Source organism: Macaca mulatta, chromosome 15, assembly GCF_049350105.2.
Source record: "Macaca mulatta isolate MMU2019108-1 chromosome 15, T2T-MMU8v2.0, whole genome shotgun sequence".
Classification (NCBI taxonomy): Eukaryota; Metazoa; Chordata; class Mammalia; order Primates; family Cercopithecidae; genus Macaca; species Macaca mulatta.
In genome coordinates, this window is record NC_133420.1 from 39,822,979 (window position 1) to 39,843,539 (window position 20,561).

The 20,561-nt window shown below is 36.8% G+C and overlaps 1 long non-coding RNA gene across 1 annotated transcript in view; it reads left to right on the forward strand.

Moving 5' to 3' along the window:
• Positions 1-5,565, forward strand: part of LOC114672627 (uncharacterized) — a 28,521-nt gene extending 22,956 nt beyond the window's left edge. The window contains exon 3 of the long non-coding RNA XR_003723025.2: positions 5,076-5,565. This is a non-coding gene — a long non-coding RNA (uncharacterized LOC114672627). The remainder of the gene's footprint in view (positions 1-5,075) is intronic.
• The last annotated feature ends 14,996 nt before the right edge of the window (positions 5,566-20,561 follow it).

The window sequence follows — 20,561 nt, forward strand, 5'->3', positions numbered from 1 at the left end:
AAAGTGGCCTGAAGCCAGGGTAAACCTGTGTGTGACAGATTCCAGGGAGGCTGTGTTTGGAAAATGTCGAATGAATTTCTGTGAAATTAAAGGATGAAGTGAAGGTAGTTGTCAATTTCTCTGTATCGCAGTCTTTGCTACTCTTTAATAGCATGTCACCTTTAGTTAAATGCTTTATGGATACAGGACAAAATATAACCTAGGAGGTAAGCATCACGCAAGAATAATATCTTTATGCAAAGAAGTTTTTAATGTTCTAATGTGGTGTCACTTTTTTCATTTTTACAATTATAATAATTATTTGAGGGAATTACTGATAGGTTCTTTAATTAGTTTTGTTGTAGATAACAATAAATTTGTTCTTTATTAGCTTCTTTTTACTTTGAGGAAAGTGAGGCACAGAATGCTCAAATGTCTGCTACCAGGATGGCACTGAAATTGGCACGCTGACCTCTGAAAGTACAACCACCTTGATCATTATTCTCTGTGACCAGGCTGAGTTTTGCTTTCTAAGAAGAATCAGAACAAACACATTATGCGTAATGATGCATGGAAAAATATAAACCTAACCTATGTGTTATCAGAAAAATGTGAAGATACATATTTTTCACACATTTGGCAAATGAAATAACAGCCATTTGCATGGAACTTTCAAACAGATCTCATTCCAAGAATGTTAAAATAACAGAAGTTGCAGCTGTCTGCAATTGTGTTCAAAGCCAACCTTTAGAGCTGGCTACAAAGTGAAGAATCCTGGAAAAACTAACATACACCACCATTGTCCCTTTCCAAAGACTCCGTTTCCTCAAATGTGTAAAACAATGATAATTTTTAGACAAATTGACCAATAGAAGAGGATATAATTTTACAAATATGGTTACCTAATTTGCTACATTAGTGGCAATACAGTGTTGAGGGAAATATGACCTTATTAATAAAGGATGAAGGGTAAGTTGGATATATTGATACCAAAAAAAAAATGTTGACCTGCTACCTTTTACCATACACTAAATCAATTTCCAGAAGGATTGCTGACCTAAATGTAAAAAAGAAACAACAAAAATTTCAAGAAAATCATAGGAGAAACTTTTTAAGCCCTGGTATAGGCAAACATTTTTAAACAGTAAGATTAAAATAATAATTAGAAGAAATAGTATATTAAACTATCATAAAATTAAGTATCTTTGGTTTTCCAAAAGATAGCATTATGGTAAAGCAACCTTCATGTCAATGTGGAAGAAGGCATTTTTATGCATATTATTAGTAAATGATTCTTCACAGTATCCTACAAATACATAAGAACATCTACAAATACATTTTTTTGAAAAGAATGAGACAGACGAAACAATATATAAATGCAAAAAAACTTGAACTGGTACTTTACAAAAGATTTATCTATCTATCTCTATATATAGAGAGAGACTATATATATATATCTTGTTTATTGACTATATATAGACTATACATAGTTTATTGACTATATATAGATATATATATTTATATAGAAAGTATATATATCTATAAATAGACTATATATTATATATCTTATTTATTGTCTATATATAATCTTCTCTATTGACTATATATAGGCTGTATATAAACTAGTTTATTGACTATCTACAGTCTATATATAGTCTATATATAATATATAATAATATATAATTATATAATATATAAAATATATTATATATAATATATAGACTATTATTATATATTATATAATATATATAATATATTATATATAATATATAGACTATATATAGTCTATATGTAGACTATATATTGACTATATATAGACTATAGTCTATATGTAGACTATATATTGACTATATATAGACTATATATATATAAAAGACTATGTATATATAAGAAAAAAGATTAAGTTCATTGATAATCGGAAATGCAAATGAAAATCATACGGCATCATTATCACCAGAAAAACTAAAAAAAAAAAAGACAAAAAATAACAAATGTTGGTGATACTTTGGATGTGGAACAATTAAAATACTCATATCCTGCCAGTGGGAGTACAAAATAGAACACACACTTTAGGAGACTGCAAGATACTGCTAGTATCTACCGAAACTAAGAATATGTATTACCTGTGATCCACCAAATGGATCTTAGGTATACACACATCAGAAATGCATTCATAATTAAGCTTACCATTAGACATAACCTAGAATGTTCCTAGAAATACGAATAATCACAAACAGTTCCCAAATAGGAAACTGACCTAGTGGCCATCATCAGCATAATTTAATTAACAGAAAAAAATAATATACATCACTGAGAATGAAAGATCCACACAAAAGTTTAAGTGAATTCCTTGGATATCGTATTGAGCAAAACAAATCGATTAGACACAAAGGAATACCTACTTTTTTATGCCTCCATTTATGTAAACTAGAGAAAAAAACAATTAAGCAAACAAAAATAGGTGCAACTAATGCCTCTTCTTAGAAACCAGAACCGTGTCTTCTTTGTGGGGAGATAGTGACAGCCAGAGAATTTTTTTTTTGAGACGGAGTCTAGTCCTGTGGCCCAGGCTGGAGTGCAGTGGCGCGATCTCGGCTCACTGCAAGCTCTGCCTCCCGGGTTCACGCCATTCTTCTTCCTCATCCTCCTAGTAGCTGAGACTACAGGCGCCGCCACCACACTTAGCTAAGTTTTTGTATTTTTAGTAGAGATGGGGTTTCACCGTGTTAGCCAGGATGGTCTCGATCTCCTGACCTCGTGATCCCCCTGCCCTGGCCTCCCAAAGTGTTGGGATTACAGGCGTGAGCCACTGCGCCCGGCCTCAGCCAGAGAATTTTTAAAAGAGATTTGGCGGGTGGAAACAATTTTCTGTCTCTTGATCTGGGAAATGGTTGCATAGGTTTTTATTCAGTTTGTGAAAATTCATGAAACAATATATTTGGAGTAAGTGAACATGTCTGGGTGTATATTACATTTCAATTTTATTTACTTATTTATTTATAGACAAGGTCTCTCTCTGCCACCCAGACTGAAGTGCAGCGGCGCAATCATAGCTCACTGCAGCCTACAACTTGGGGCTCATGCAGTCTTCGGTTGTAGGCTCCCATAGTGCTGTGATTACAGGCGTGCTTTATCTCACCAGGCCCTATTTGTGAATTTTAAAAGTTTATTCCTTGAATATTTTTCAGATTTTTTATTCATTCATCAGATATTTTGAGAACCTTCCGTGTGCAGCTATATTTTCAAGCAATGGGGTTAATGCAGTTAGTAAGCCCTGAGGTTTAGTTATAAGACCCCTCCTATAATCCAGGTTTTCACTATCTCTTACCTGGGTTATTGCAAAAATCTCCTAACTGGTCTCTTTGCTGTGAGTGGCAATCCTCTCAAATCTATTCTCCACGTGATACATAAGATGATATTTCTAAAATACAATACTCATTGTATGTCTCTTGGCACACAAGATAGAATTCAAGTTCCTGGAAAATAATTAAAATAAAATAAAATCAATAATAACATAGCTAACATCTACTGAACTTTTTATGATATGCTTTGATGATGTTCATATTTACCATTTTATTTAATCATGAAAAACTGATCTATTTTGTGGTCTGTGTCATCGATCATAGTTTACAGATGAGGACACTGAGGCACAGAGAGGCTATCCCGCTTGCCTCAAGTAAATAAGTAGAAAAATGAGAATTTAAACTGAGTTAGGTCTGTCTGTGGAATTTATCTCCTAACCTCATTTTACCTATTAGGCACTTCATAGAGTGTCCCTGCTTACCTTTCCTGCCTCAACCCTTTTCCTATCCTTGTGGCCATCATCTACCCTGCTGGCAGTGCCCTGGCTTTTTTCAGCTGCCCCAGTTTTCTGTTCTTGCTGACTTATACTCTTTTCTGCTCATTGGTCAATATGCATTCATCTAGTATCTTTTTCTCAAGCCCTTTCTTCTGTTATAATCAACCTTCCTCAGCATAATTCCTTATGTGGTGTCCTTGTTCAGAAATCTTCCATTGCTTTTTATGCATTCATCTAGTTTCTTTTTCTCAAGCCCTTTCTTTTGTTATAATCACCTTCCTCAGCACAATTTCTTATGTGGTGTCCTTGTTCAGAAATCTTCCATTGCTTTTTTTGCCAATAGGTTAAAGGCCAAAATTTTACATCTAAATATATTGGCCCTTCATAATGTGATCCAATCTTACCCTTCCATACATGTACCCAATTACTCCTATCCACTCATTATACCCTTGTAAGATTCAATGTATTCTTAATTCCTTTTCATTTTCCGTGCCTTTGATCTTCTGACATCACTTTTGTTGAATCCCCTTTCTCCACTGGAGATGTCCATATTCTACCTCTTCTCAAACCCATCAAATATTGCCGCTTCTGAGTCTTTCCTTATGACCAGAGCCTTCCCTAATTCTTCTCAAGTTGCCCCTCCTCCGGTTTTCTGTTGTACTTCTATTTCCATCAAGTATTATACTATTAGAATTATTTCCTTCTATGGTAGCAGGACAGTACAGGGTCTGTACTTTTATACCAACCCCCATTCCACCCCCCACCACATACACAAGTATCTTTAATGCCTAGAATATGGTAGATGCTCAGATCAAATCTGTTGACCTGAATTGGAATAAAGGTGCTGTAGGCACCTAATTTCAGTATCTAATGGGCAAAAATGGACATATACATTTACATAGTGTTTAATGGTTGGACAGTTATCTTCCCATGCCTTATTTCATATGACCTTTTTAGGAACTGCTATCATCATTTATTTTGTTGTGCAACTGAAGTCTGTGAGGTGGATTTACCCAACTAGGGTAAAACAAAGTTACAAAAAGAAACCCAGGCCCTCCAAGGTAGTGGGCTTCTCTGGAAAGCCTACCTTTAGAAATGTTACGTTTGAGAGGAACTCAGAAAATAAACTGAGAAAACACATTTTTCTTTAAAAAAATTTTTTTTTCTCATCTTTGTTCACTGTTGGATCTTTCTGGTCACGTTTCACCAGCTTACAGATAAAAGGTTACTATTATCAAAATTGAGTCTCTGGTGTTTCTTTTTATTAATATTTTCCCTTCCTCTTTAAATTCTTCAGAGTGAATTCTCTAGAATCAAGAGGACCCAAGAGATATTATTTCAGCAGGAGACCATAGAGAGAAGATAAATGACCTGGAAGAAGAGGATTGCAGGAGTCAGATGGATGAGTCTTCCTCCTTCTGAATTCTTAGTGGTAAAAATCTCAGAACATTCATAGGCTCTAGTAAAGAAAGCCGGAACTAGAGAAATCTAATGTGTCTTGTGGGACTGAGAAGCTCAAGATCCAGCCCCCATGCAAGTTGGGAGAGAGTTTAAAAAAAAAAAAAAAAAAAAACACCTACCATACATTGCATTTATTTAGTAACTATTAGGTGCCTAGCATTGTACTAGGTGCCAAACATACAGATTGAGTCTTTAGCTGTCACCTTACCTACAGTCAAATGAGGAGTACAATTCTAAGTGAATTCAATGGCTCAAGCATATAATTATCAAAAGCAATGGTAATACAGCCCAGCAACTCTCTTTCTGGACATTTTCTCCAGAACAATTAAAACATTTGTTCAGACATAAATGTTCATAGATGCTTTATTTTTAATCGTCAAAGACTGGGGAAAAACACAAATTCAGATATTGTTCACTGGTGACAAATGGTTAAACAAACTGTGGTATACCCACACTGTGGGATACAACAAAAAAAGAAAGAGCAATTGATACAGACAAACTCTTGCATTAATCTCTAAAGAGGAATTATTCAGAGGGAAAAAGTCAATTCCAAGTGGTTACATAAACAACAGTTCTATTTACATAACATGCTAAAATGACAAAGTAATTAAAATGAAGAACACACTAGTGGTTGCTAGGGGTTAGGTGAAGGAATCAGGGAAGGCATGAGGAGAGGGAAGTAGATGTGACTATAAAAGGGCAACCACTTACAGTGATACATTATTTTGTGTCTTGACTGTGGTATTAGACATATGAACCTACATATGGGATAAAAGTGTATAGAAATAAGCACATATAAACATATGTAAGTAACATTTGGGCAATATAAATAAGATTGATGAAGTGTGTCAATGTCAATATCCTAGCTGTGCTATTGTATTATGGTTCTGCCAGAGATTACCATTGGGGGAAACTGGGTAAAGGGTACACAAGATCTCACTGTATTATTTCTTATAACTGCATGTGAATTTACAATTATCTCAAAGTAAAACATTTAATTAAAAATGCAATATGAGCTATACAAGAAGACATTTGGTAGGATTAAGGTATGTAACAGAGGGTTTTGATCTAAGTTTGAAGTGATCAGGAAAATCTCTCCAGCAGACAGGACATTTGATGTGAGATCAGAAGGATGGGTATGTGTTAGCAATGCAAATAGCAAAGGGGTTGGTTCCAGTCGGGAGGAGACATGATGTGTTATAAAAACGGAAACTGATTAAACACATGAAGAATATAGAATATTATATGATAAACTAAAGAGCTAAGTGGAATTCTCTATCGTTCAGTCCATTCAAGGCCATTAAAATGATATTATACAAAGAATGTCATGGGGCACTCTGGGAATACTCCAGGGAATAGAACTACCTCCCTTAATATACCAAAGGGGATGATTTTTACTAGAACTTTCAAAAAATCAAAGCTTTCTAAACTCTTTTTCATATGGGGCTGTATTATAAAATAGTGAACTTTCTATCTTTAGAGATATTCAATCAGACTGGTTGACCATTGTGATATAGGACATATATAACAATTAAGAGCAAGATTGAAATAGATGGTTTCTAAGTTCCCTTTCCATTTCTATGAGATTATATCTTAGTGTTCATTTTGCACAGGGTTGAAGGGGACAAAAAAGGCAGACAGAATTTGGGAAAGATATCTAGAAACAGATCATAGTATCTTGGGCTGATTTAAGCAATTGTTCTAATGAGTAATTGTAGCATTCAAGTTGCAAAACCCTGAAGCAGGATGAGTGAGAATAGGCATGACATCACAGAGGACTTTAAACATGGTTCCCTGATCCCTAATCCCCATGGTCATCTCTTCCCCTGGGTGGATGATGAGTCCTCTCTTAATGGTCTGCATTGCAGGCTACTTATTCTGAGTTGGGTTATAAACACAAGCCCTTCTATTAATTTCAAATGATGCATTTCTATCTATGGCTATGAATAAAACAGATCAATGCCACCCGCATGTTTTATTGGGCCTCCTGTGAAATGAATCTGTAGGAAGACAGCCGGCAGGATGGAGCTGACATGCAGATGAGATTTGTAAGTGAGGACATATTGATTATTTCCATCTCAGCTCAAGCAGTAATTCCACCTGACGCCATTTCCCCTGTTTGAGCTCATTATTTATGCCATAAAAACACTATCTCAATGATAATAACAGGCTTCATTTACAAGCCAGAACATAAAGCACCAGCGCTTAGGATTTCAAAAGGTAGGAGAAGAGGGAGAGAGAAATTTAACAAGTCAGAGAGAGATCCAAAACTGCCAAGGCTCACCTTGCTGTTTTTATTCCCTCAAAAAGCGAGAATGAAAGCAGGTGTTCGATTATCAGTCTTTATTAATAACTCCAGTTTGTACAAGGGTTGGATTGGTGAAACACTCAGAAGTTTCTCCATAGTAATGTTTCCTTATTAATCCCTGATATGTAGTGTGCCATACCACTGCCTCTGTTTAACGTGTAGAGAGATCCTTTTAGGAAGGTACCCCCTGAAATGGAATCACACTCAAATGGAATCACATTCAGAAAACGAACCATTCTCCCAAGTAATGTGTTTGATTGTTTGTTTGTTTGTTTGTTTTGTTGTTGTTGTTGTTGTTATTTTGAGACGGAGTCTTGCTCTGTCGCCCAGGCTTGAATACAGTGTAGTGATCTCGGCTCACTGCAAGCTCCGCCTCCCAGGTTCACGCCATTCTCCTGCCTCAGCCTCCCGAGTAGCTGGGACTACAGGCGCCCGCCACCTCGCCCAGCTAATTTTTTGTATTTTTTAGTAGAGACGGGGTTTCACCGTGTTAGCCAGGATGGTCTCCATCTCCTGACCTCGTGATCCGCCCGCCTCGGCCTCCCAAAGTGCTGGGATTACCGACGGGGGCCATCGCGCCCGGCCTCCAAGTGATGTTTTAAATGGGTTAGTTCACTACCTAGCATGGTCTACATCTATGGTTTCACCATCAATACTTTAATAATCTTTTTCTAAAGGCAAAGCCAATAGAAGTCGTTCCACTCAGGTCGCAAACAGTTATTAGGTACACAGGAACCTTGCACTGCTCTTCGCAGCTAGGTGGCTTTCCCAGTAGGATAAAACGCGGTCTCTGCCAACGGAGACTTTATACCTTGAACCAAAGTCACACATACAGCAAGAGGGTCTAAAAACCAGCGGAGGAACAGTCTAGGGAGGGGAGAAATAATAACAGGGAAACATGGGAAGGCTTCCAGGAATAGATGACTCCTTAGCTAGGACTTGAAATTGATAGTATTCTTCTACTAATTTTTTTTCATTAAAAATGATTAATTCCCTTTAGTACACTAGTAATAGGTTTATTAGGGAAATTTGAAAAAACATAGATATGTAGAAAAATAAAAGTAAATGAAAAATAGGTCATTCCATCATCATACAGGGAGATAACTGCCATTGATATTTCCCTGTGTGCTCTTCTACACCTTTGCTATTCAGATTTTATTTACAAAAATAGGTGAATATTTTACACAATGTTTTGTACCTATGTGTTTTCCACTTAAGAATGTGGGCGGGGCACGGTGGCTTCGCCTGTAATCTCAGCACTTTGGGAGACTGAGGCGGGCAGGTCACCTGACGTCAGGAGTTCGAGACCAGCCTGACGTCTCTACTAAAAATACAAAAATTAGCCGGTTGTGGTGGCACATGTCTGTAATCCCGGCTACTCGGGAGACTGAGGCAGGAGAATCGCTTGAACCGGGGAGATGGTGGTTGCAGTGAGCAGAAATTGTGCCACTGCACTCCAGCCTGGCCAACAGAGCAAGGCTCTGTCTCAAAAAAAGAAAAAAAATAGAATGCATCATGGGCATCTTTTTTGGCCATTATACATGCTTCTCTATCATTTTGATGAATACAAAGTTTCTTTTATTGTCTCATACCTTAAAGATGTTTCATACCTTACTTAGCACATATCCTAACAGCAGATGTTTATAACCATCTATTCCAGGAAGCCTTCCCATGTTTCCCTGTTGTCATTATTTCTCCCCTCCCTAGACTGTTCCTCCACAGGTTTTTAGACCTTCTTGCTGTATGTGTGACTTCCGTTCAAGGTATAAAGTCTCTGATGGCAGAGACCATGTCTTATCCTTCTGGGAAAGCCACCTAGCTCCCAAGGGCATTATGATTAAAAAGAATATTCTAAATTAACCTTCTAGAAACCAAGTATTTACTCCCATCCATGACGATTGCTTTATAATAAATCCTAAAACTGAAATTGCCAGGTAAAAAAAGGCATTTTTAAAGTTGTTGAGAGATACAGCTATGCCATCTTTGAGAAATGGTCTATCAATCTTCTTGCCTAGCAGTGGCATAAGAGTATGACTTCTTAGACAGGCAGTTTATTGACAGGCAGAGTTGATGGGTTTTTTTCAACTGACCAAATAATCTTAGGTAGGATAATGTAAATATTTGCTGATATTCAGGCTTCACATCTTGGTGCTAGCTGGAGACAAAGTTGGAAGAGATTTTTGGAACAAGGGAGTAAAAAATGAATTTGCTTTTTTCCTTTTATTCTGTAGCAGCAATCAGGTAGAGAGAAATGTTTTAAATTTGTTTTGTTTTTATCATTATTATTAGAATAATATGTGCACACAATAAAAACAATGCTAAATAATTCAGAGATTATAAAATAAACAGTAACACTTGCTCCAAGTCCTTGATCCTGTTCACTTGCACAAATTCAATTAATAGAAGTTACTTCATCTCTTCAGAAGGATTTGAGTTACTCTGGTATGCTTAGTGGGCTTAGATGGCTTATAACAAAATGAGACTACTTATTGCACTCACTTTGTCTTTTATATTTAATCATATTTCTTGTAGTTCTTTCTTTTGAGCACATACTTGTTGCCACCTGCATTTCAGGGGAGGGGCGAAGCTTTGATCCCAGTCCTGATTTTCAGATATGGGACATGCCATTTCCAAGATCATAGAAGAGAGTGAAATAATTACTCCAAGTCACAATGTCCCCCACTGCTTTTTCCACAAGGTAGCTCCATATATACCTTGATATGGAATTCAGTTAGTAGAACTGTCTGGCTTCCTTCTGCTCCCTTGTGTAGTCCACATACTCCGGAATGGAGTGATTTATAGGACCAGTCAATGCAGGGAGAATGGACTGGGCATGTTTATCTTAGCTTCTTCCTTTAGACTCGTTAGAGAGTGCTGACCCCAGGAGCAAGTTCTGCCCTGTGGGAAACCTATAATGGTCTAAGCCTGCCATAGGTATTTTAGGGAACCAATTTACCTACATATAAAAGCCACATTTTTTAGCATGGCCTTTATTGAATTTTTTAACAAGGATATTGTTGTCTCCACGTGTGCTACCCTTTCTCTTTTTTCTCAATTGATTCTGAATTCAGACAGGGAAATGGTGTGCTATTTGTTGGGCAGTTTCTCACATTTATTTAACCAATTTTCTATTCATGAGCATCAATGATCTTTATAATTGTTTTTTTCTTGAAATCACATACAAAGCTATAAATGCTTTCAGAAATAAATAAGTATGAATATATCTGTGGGGTATAATCTAAAAAAGTGGAGCTACTCTTTGAAAGGCATTCATTTTTAAAGTTTTGATAGAACAAAATTGACTTTTTTTTTTACAGTTATGCAAGATCTGGTTTTCTCAACCACTGGCAATATGTAGTATTCTAAAACTCCAGTCTATACCATTCTGTAGGTGACAAACAGCATCTCATTAAAATTTTAATGTGCTTTTCCTTAACTATGTCTGAGATTGCACTCTTTTTCATGTTTATTGGCCGTTTGGATAATTCTTTTTGTGGACTGCCTGTTCATCTTCTTTGCCCATTTTTATTAGGTCATTTGTCTTTCTCTTATTGATTTTCAAGAGCTCTTTGCATATTAATAAAGTTAGCCTTTCTCTGTATTGTGTGCTCTGAATAATTTCTCAATTTATTGTCTTCTCATTGTGTGTAGACATTTTTGCCTTTTTGTTGAGTATCATGGAATCAAAGTTCCAATTGCTTTCATGACTTATATACCTTAAACTGTTACAGACCAAATGATCTTAAGAGCTGATATTATCTAAACTGGAAAAGGAAATGCTAGAAACACAGACATGAATATTAGAAGAATATTATGATGACATTGATAAATGGTCAAAACTACTGTAATGATAAGGAAATTGAGAAATAAAGGAATATGAGAGTTTTCAGAAGATAGGCACTATTAAGATAAAACTGAGAGTGAAAATCAAGAAGGGTAGAATTCCAAGGTCAGAATGTAGATGGAACTGGAATTTGATACATACATTTTCTCTAAGAAAATTCCTTTGCTTTCCAGTTGTCCATGAACTGTGTTAATCTGGACTTGGAAACAATTCTAATATATTAGACTATTGTCAGTGCACAACACTAGTCCATTATTGAAATGTCTCCCACTTCTTTTCATTTCTTCAGAGAATGAGAAATGTAATAGATTAATGTTGGCATAGTAGAGGATTGTCCTAGGACAATATCAGTTTTATAACTAGAGTATGCTATTATGTATTGATGAATAAATTAATATTATATCTCCTTGATAACCTTAACACTTCAAAATAATGATATATTTACCTGTAACTATTTAACATTGTTCTCACTTAGATAAATGCTTCATGAGGACATCGATTGTGTCTGTTTATTTTTTATTCTCTTACACATACTAGATGTCCAATAAGTCCCTTTAAATGTATGATTAGCAATTTCCATTCATATAAAACTCCTTTACATTTGAATAAGGTTTTGGCTCTGATAAAATATATGCCTGTACAAAATTATACTTGGATGTTGAATGTCACAATAACTCCATGGGTTAGGCTTTATCGCTATTTTATTGAGGAGGAAATTTAGGTTCAGATATGCGACATGACATTTCCAAGATCATAGAAGAGAGTGAAATAATTACTCCAAGTTACAATTCCTCCCAATGCTTTTTCTACACTGTCATGCTTCAAGTTTAGAATCGTATAAACTTCAGTGTGAAAAGGTTAAAAACTTTCTTAATGCAACCAGACTTGGTAGTTTATAAGAACATATGTTTGCTGTGTACAAATAATGAAATGATAATACATCTTCGTTGGGTGGTTTATCCAATCGCTATAGTGACTCAGATAGTCATTATTATTTACTAATACTGTTATTGCCAATACACTCTAAGGGTGATACCGGATTTTTTTTTTTGGAAGCCAGTTTGGAAAGAATGTGTCCTTATGTTATGGAAAGAAGTATTCAAGTTAGTTAGTAAGAGGATATTAGTAATTTATGAGCCATTATGACTAAGTATAATTATTATAACTCTTAGGTGGACCAGATGTACCAAGAGAATAGAGTTTCTTATGACACTGCAAGTTGGACAAGAAGCTACTTCTAACTTCAGCATAGTCTAACCAGCGGGGAAATCTGAAACTCTAAAGTACTCATTCAACAAATACATATTGAGTGCTGGTTTGTGTCAGGCACTCTTTTGAGAGCCAGGGATTCTACCTTAGAGAAGAGGTGCAAAATCTCTGCACTTCGGGAGCATATACATTCTAATAAGATGACAGAGCATAGACAATGAATTCATTAACAACCAGACCATAACAGCTTTTTATTGTTGCTGCAAAGAAAATATATTGGGAGATAAACGAGAAAGTAATCAGGTATGGAGGAAGACATAAAATAGATTGGTCAGGGAAGTTCTCTCTGAGGAGATAACAATTAAGCATGATCTGAATATTAGAATAATATATCCGTTAGAAAAATACCCAAGATAGGGAAAAAAAAAAAAAAAAGAGTGAAAGTCCAGAGGCAGGAAGCTTTATGTTCAGAAAACAGAACAGAGGTTTTGAAGCTAGAGAACAAGAAAAAGTGGGACACAATGCAGTCAAAAAGGCCAACAGGAGCAGGGTCATGCAGGGGCAGAAGAACATGGTCAGAAGTCTGAATTTTCTTCATTAAACGAGAAATCTTTGAAAAGTTTTAAATAGGGATATATTGTAATCTTACACATTTTCTTTTAATCTATGATGTCTGAGACAGAAAAAAAGCAATGATGTTAAGAGATTATGGACATTAACAAAGTTTGATACAATCCTTGCTTCAGGGGGAGCACCAGAGTCCAATGGGAATCAGCAAATTTAGAACTAAATCAAAGAGAGTTCGAAGGGAGGGAGGATGACCTCACTGTCAAGGATTTACTGAAGAGAGAATGCTGCTGAGGGTAAGCTACTGGAAGCACCGTGCTTTGAAGAACCTCTTTTATCCTCTTCTCTATAAAATTGATCACAGCACATCCTGGCCATTCACCCATAAGAAGTCTGAAAATTACCAGTGGAGAATCGAAAGTTTTTTTAAAAAAATTATATTCTTTATTAACCTGAATGGATGAATGAATGAACAAACATTCAAACAAATGATACAAACAAGCAAACAAAACTACTCTCAGGGCTTCAGCTGAAGATGAGATGTAAATTAAAGTACTGATTTCCTATCTTAGCTTGTCAGAATCATTTGCAAAGCTTTGTGTAGTTTAAAATTTCTAGGTTCCACTTGTGCAGATTTTCACCTGCTAATCAGTAGGGCTTTGTGCCCAGGAATCTGTATTTTTAAAAGATCCCCATTAAATGTTGACGTTCAGCCAGATTTAGAAATCTTCGAATTAGATAAGCGCGCCAAGTCCCTTTCAGCCCAATGAGTCTGTAAATTATCAAACTGCAGTGAAACCAACATGGGACTATTGCTAGATGGTGCTAATGTGGATTGCCAAACTGTCTCATTTTAAATTTCATTTGAGGATAAAGCCAAATGATATTAGCAAATAAAAAAAAAAAGTTACTGGTGCCAAATTCTCCCAGCTGCTATGCATTGAAGGCACAAATTACTACATATATTCTAACTGTCTAAGAGAGTAAATGCATCTTCTAGGGAGACTTGACTTATGGTCAACGGGGTGTTTAGGCAGAGGGAGAAAGTATTTAGGATGATCATACATTAGTTTTGTAATATTCCCTCTGTTGTCACTTTGGACAAACTTTTGCTCATTTGCTGCCATGTCTTCTGGCTATAAGTGGTGCTCAATGGTGAGAAAGCTGATGTCAAAGGTATACGATGGGTTCAAGGACACACAATGAATCATTGTCAAAACGGTTTCCAGTCATGGGCTCTACATTCTTAATTATTTAATTAGTCTCCCAAGACAAAGAAATAGCATAAACCAACAGAAAAGTATCTAACTGTTTCAATGGAAATTATATTGCTTTTCTGTACCAGAGTAGTATGCCCTGCTTGGAAAAATGATAGAATCTGGAGGTAAAAGAATTTTGAGAAAGTCTTGCTTTTTCTACCCTCATGTTATAATATTTGAAACGTCACCATTAGTGACTCCTTTTAGAGAGAAAAACTACACTCATATTGGCCATCTGGGTTAGTTTTTTGTTTTGTTTCAGAATTTCTTTGCAAGATATATATTACACCTTTTGCACATGTATTCGCTATTAGACATTCTTTCTATAGAGATTGAATGAATTTTTTAGAACACCTGTTATGTGCCAACCATTATAATAGGCAGTAAAAGTGAAATGATGACCTAGACACCCATCTTACTCTCAAGCTCTTTAGTGTGGTGGCTAAGTCTGTGTTTGTGTAAATATACAGGACTAGGCAACGTAAGACTATTCAGACTTTGTGCCCTTATTCAGTAAAAGAAACATTCTTTCTGGGATGGTCTTTTAACAGATTTTAATTCCCAAACTTGGCCACAAATTAGTCCCCATCTCATATGCTCCCTGCATGCTCCCTTTTGGAACACGTTCTCTTGGAATCCAGCTGTCATTCCCTGAATAGCCCAAGACTCTATGATGAGGCCCCCATATATGTCCTCTGGTCCACTGTGAGAACTGAGCCAAAACTTGGGGACACCCCTGTCCCGATCCACACATGCAAGAAAAGAAGCCTCCAGGTGATTCTAGCCACCAGCTATTCAGCGCTTACCAGCTGAAAGCCCAGACCCCACGGGGCAGATGCCAGCTATCCCTACTACACTCTGGTTGACTTTTTATTTCTTTTTCTTGAGACGGGGTCTTGCCCTGGTGCCCAGGCTGGAGTACGGTGGCACTGTCTTGGCTGAATGCAGCCTCTACTTCCCTGGCTCAAGTGATCCTCCTGAGTAGCTGGGACTATAGACATATACCATCACAAACAGTTAATTTTTGCATTTTTTGTAGAGACGGGTTTCACCATGTTGTCCAGGCTGGTCTCTAACTTCCGAGCTCAAGAGATTTGCATACCTTAGCCTCCCAAAGTGCTGGGATTAAAGGCATGAGCCACAACACCCAGAACTCTAGATGATTTTTAAGAAAATAATAATAGCTAACATTTACTGATCTCTTACTATTTGCCAGGCACTGTGCCAAGGGATTTGTATAACTAACTCATAGCTTGTTTAATTGTTAAAATGACCAAGCAACATTTGTTACTCTCCTCATTCCCATTTTACAGTTGACAAAGCAGAGGCTTATAGAGAATATGATTCTACATCCCAAGGTGATGTAGCTAGTAAATAGTAGAGCTGAGACTGAAACTCAAATATAGTTGCCTGTCTACATGCTGCCACTATATTTTATTTTAGCCAACAATCAACTCGATTTATATATTTGTACAAATACATGACTGAATTTTCAAACTAAAGAATCCATGAGGATAATAAAATAGTTGATGTGTTATCCTACAATATTTGGGGTGCTTTAATACATAGCAACAGCTAACTAGAATAGGTCTTCCCCAATTCTACTGTAAGTTACCAAAAATAAAAAATAAAAATAAAAATCCCCAGCCCTCAGGAACCAGTTTATTGGCCATTATTACAAGACAGGGACAGTGACATTTACAGAGCACCTACAATCCACTAGAGTGTACTATGTGTTTTGCCTTAGGGACATTAGACATTTCCTTTCTTGACCTCATTTTATAGATGACCACTTTCACTTTGAGAATGGAGAAATGCTCAGAGATATTACCTAGAGTGTTCCTTTATCCTGAACTGATCTCTCAGTTTTCAATGCCCTCTTTAGACTGCTTGCCTCACGATTGTCCTCATCATCAGCCTAGATTTAATCTCCCTGGGAAAGTTTCCAGTGGCCCTTAATATTTAACTAGGTGGGCCCCTCTATGTTCCCAAAGCACTATATACCCAGGAATAGCAAGTATTTCTGAATTATAACCATGTACCTGCATATTTTTACTGCTATACTATACAGTCCTTGAGGATGAAAATACAGCTTTGCTCACTGTTTTATGACCATAACTTATCAAGTGACTAGCAAATGAAGATGGCCCATGGAAGTCAGAAATGGTACTCAACTCTTCAGGATCTTGCCTCAAACATCTTTAAAAAACCACCTACCACTTCTACTTCTAATCAATACAAACCTTCAAGAATTTTCTATTGTCATCACCTTCTCTTTCACTCTCACAATCCATTCTAATTTAAAGTCTGGAATAGTGACTGACTGACTGATATTTAGATCAAGAAGAGGAGTAGGGAGGGAGGCCAAGGAGAGAGTGACAGGTGACCCATGGGATGAGGTAGATCATTTATGTTTGTGGATCCTGTAGTTAGATTATTTTTGTTTAAATCCTGGCTTCATTACCTTCTATCTTGTGAACTTGGTCCATTTGCTGCATCTTACCAAACCTAATTTTTCTCGCTTTTAAAGTGGAGTTAATAGGGATTGTTGGAGAAACAAATGACAAGATGCCCATTGAGTACATGGCAGGATGCATGACTCATGGTAAGTATATTTAGTTATATATTGAGTTATTGTCAGTGATATGATAGACAGCACAGAAATGGTAGCAGGAGGCATAGAAATAATGGAATTTGCACCAGGATATGATTGCAAGTCAACATATAGTTTTCTTCTTTCTGAATCCAAGTCTTTCAGTTTAATGTCTGAGTGACCCTGACACAGTTTTCTTATTGTATTTGGACCCTTTAAGTGTCTATAGAGTTTCACATTAGTAACTTAATTCAAATGATAGAATAATAACATGTTAGAGCCCCAGGAGAAAGAGAAAGGGAATTTCCATTTGTTGAACACTAACTATATGCCAGGCACTTGCTGTGGCTTTTAAACTAGAGGACTTTTAAGTTATTCAAATTCTGAACTCTAGGAAAATAAAATCTAAGGCTGGATAATAAAATCTTATGTGTGATATTCTGAACATAGAATTATTATATATAGAGAGAAATATTTCAAAAAAGTCAAGGAGAATAAGAGAGGTGTAGTACCCTTAGGCTTTCTGATGATAACTCACAGATCACGGACTAGACCAAACTTCAGTAGGAAGCTGGAAAGTAAGAATAGGAACTGAAATTCATGAGGAAGGTTTTAAGTAGCTCTTTTCCTCTCAAAAAGCTGACGTTGTAGTGAAGTAAGAAGAACCTCTAAAGACAGCGTTGGGACTATCATTAATTAGAATGAGAGTCCTTGGAGATAGAGAGAAACTATTATGTCTCTCTTCCCTGGGGCCTGGGCTGGGATGATTCCCTACAGGGTTATTTCCAGTTCTGCATGAGTTAATGATTCCATCGTAATCAACCTCAGCCAAAGACAGTACAACATAAAGAACAAACAAAAGAAAATTGTTAGGATTACACATAAACTCTCTTTGGACATATGCCGGCTCACAAAGCTAATGAGCTCCCCATTCAGACTCTCCAGTGGCAGCCTATTGTAATAGCCCTAAACATTCTGAGAAAACTGCTGCCGAAGATGGGGAGAGGGTGGCTATTATGGCTGAATGCTGAAGAATGCAGTTTGATGAGGGAGGAAGGTCTTTCCCCTGTCAGCTGCCTTTCACTAATAGAAAAATGCAAAGCCCAGGAAGGTGAGCCAGATGCTTGGCAAGGCCCCTTTTGGCTTCTGTAAAGTCATAAAGGGGATGGAGAGGGAAGAGGAAGAAAGGAGAGGGGGCATGGGCACACACAGCTCATCCTACCACAGAAGAACTGAGGTCTCCCTTGAGTTTTGAATAGGATACTTGTGGAATAATTCAACTGCATTCAAGGAAGGGCAGTAAATATACAAAACTTATTACACACAGCAAATAGAAATAACACCAAAAAAAGAGATGAATCTGTTGATTACTAATCCCACTTTTTGTAAAGGGAAGGGAGGGATATTTTAGATATATGAAATATTATCATTCTCTCTGGATACAGCAAAACAGGGTAATACAGTTCAAGGTTTTTCACAATTTTTAAAGATATCTTAAGCCATTTATCTGTGAAAACTTGTCAGGAAGTTGAAACCATAAGACACATTAAAACAGTACAAAGAGAAGGCGAAGACTCAGAGTTGGTCCCCTCTCCCCACTTCTTAGCCCCTAGAGTTGCCCTGGAACAACCCCCCCTTGAGACTCAAAGTATCCCAGAAATCCAACTTGAACATCTCTTGGACTGGCTTAGCCATATAGTATCCAAGAAACGGTAGGCAATGTTGCTCAAACGTTTTTTGCCTGTTTCTTCATTGATAAAATGGCAATAATGGAAATCTACCAGGACTGTAGGAAAAGAGTTAAGCAGTTCAGTACCTGGCACCCAGCAAGCTCCCAACCAATGTTACGTTTCTTTTTAACCACTAAACTCAGCATAGATTTTGCATTCTTTGAAAATATTTCTTAGTACTGCAATTATTATTATTAACAAATATAATGGTAGCAGTTACTGGTTCATTAATTATGCACTGTATATACATAAAACAACCCATAAAAATAGTTATTTTTCCCAGTGTAGAGATACAGAAAAAAAAAAAAAAGAAGAAGAAGAAGTTGCAAGGTTAAGTAAGGTATTTCCTAATTAACTCAACTACTGCTGTCCCCTTGGTGGGGAATGGGACATGGTCATGGCACAATTACAATACATGGTGGCAAGGTTGATATGATCCAAGGTTGATAGGAGTCTACTGTGGTCTAGATTTGCTATCCAGTGAGATCCCATGCAATGAATGAGGTGCATAGTCAGGAGCACAAGCAGGGAGTGATAATTGAGGATCGTCAGTGACATTGTTAAGACCCTTGGACACTCACACTTTCCCAACGAGAGTTCTGCATCTGAACCACAGATTCCAAACATGATTTCAGTAGTGATTTTCTAAATTCTTCCAAGGAGAAGATGCATGGGAAAGAAGTTAATTTGTTATGTAATAGGGGTTCCTTGAGGCATTAAGAGTTAATTCTTTTACAGAACCCTGGTTAATACAAACTGAAACTGACAATATTTTCTAGGCTACATGATCAGAAAAAGGGCAAATAAAGCAGTAAAATCTTATGCTGTATGATCAGAAAGTGAGTAGAGATGTCAGAGATTCCGAATCTGTAGAATCAGAAAATGAGTAACATACCTGAGCACTTAGGGTAAATCAGCACTCTCAAGAATCACCTTTGCACTATTTAATCTAGTAGATTATGAAGTCACCCTAAACACTCTAACCTAAAAGCATGTGTTTGCTTTTGTACACTTAAAATGTGCAGTGTAGATTATGTACGTTCCTAAACACTCTAACCTAAAGCATGTTTGCTTTTGTACATTTACAGTGTGCGTGAATGTGCGTGCATTTGTATGTGTGGACACAAGAAGTTTCCAATCTCTATAATGATCTTAGGCCCTGTCGAAAGGCACTAGTTGTGGGATGAGATTACTGGTGTGAGCAAGACTCTTGGTCCATGAATTCTCCCAGATAATCATTAACCTTCAGGCAATGGTCCTTACTAATTCTGAGTTTCCACCTGCTTGGACGATTCTATGATGACCTTACATTGTGAAGAAAATAATCTGTTTAATCAGTATTGCAATGTGCACACTGGCAGCCAGCATGTAAGCCTGTGGTTCTTTGAGCGAGGACACCAGATGAGCCTTATAGTAATGTTGCTTATAAAGTGGCTTGGTGATTTACTGTTGTTTCTGGCCCTAAAACTATTCACTTCTTGTATTAAGTAAGAAATCAGCATAAAGAAATGTGTTGTAAGAGAGAAGAGATCTGGTCTCTTTCTATCCTAGACAGATACCTGTGAGGTGCCATGCACATAATAATTCTTTAATAAATATGTATTTAATTGGATTGAACTTGACTGGCTGTGACTCTAAATGGCTTTATTAATAATATATGTTATTAAATTACATATTTATTTGCTTATCTGTTGTCTGTCTCTTCTCCTAGAATATATACTCCATGAGTTTAAGGTCCTTGACAGTTTTACTTACTACAGTATTCCCAATGCTTAGAATGATTCCCGGCCCCTAGAAGGTGATCAATACATA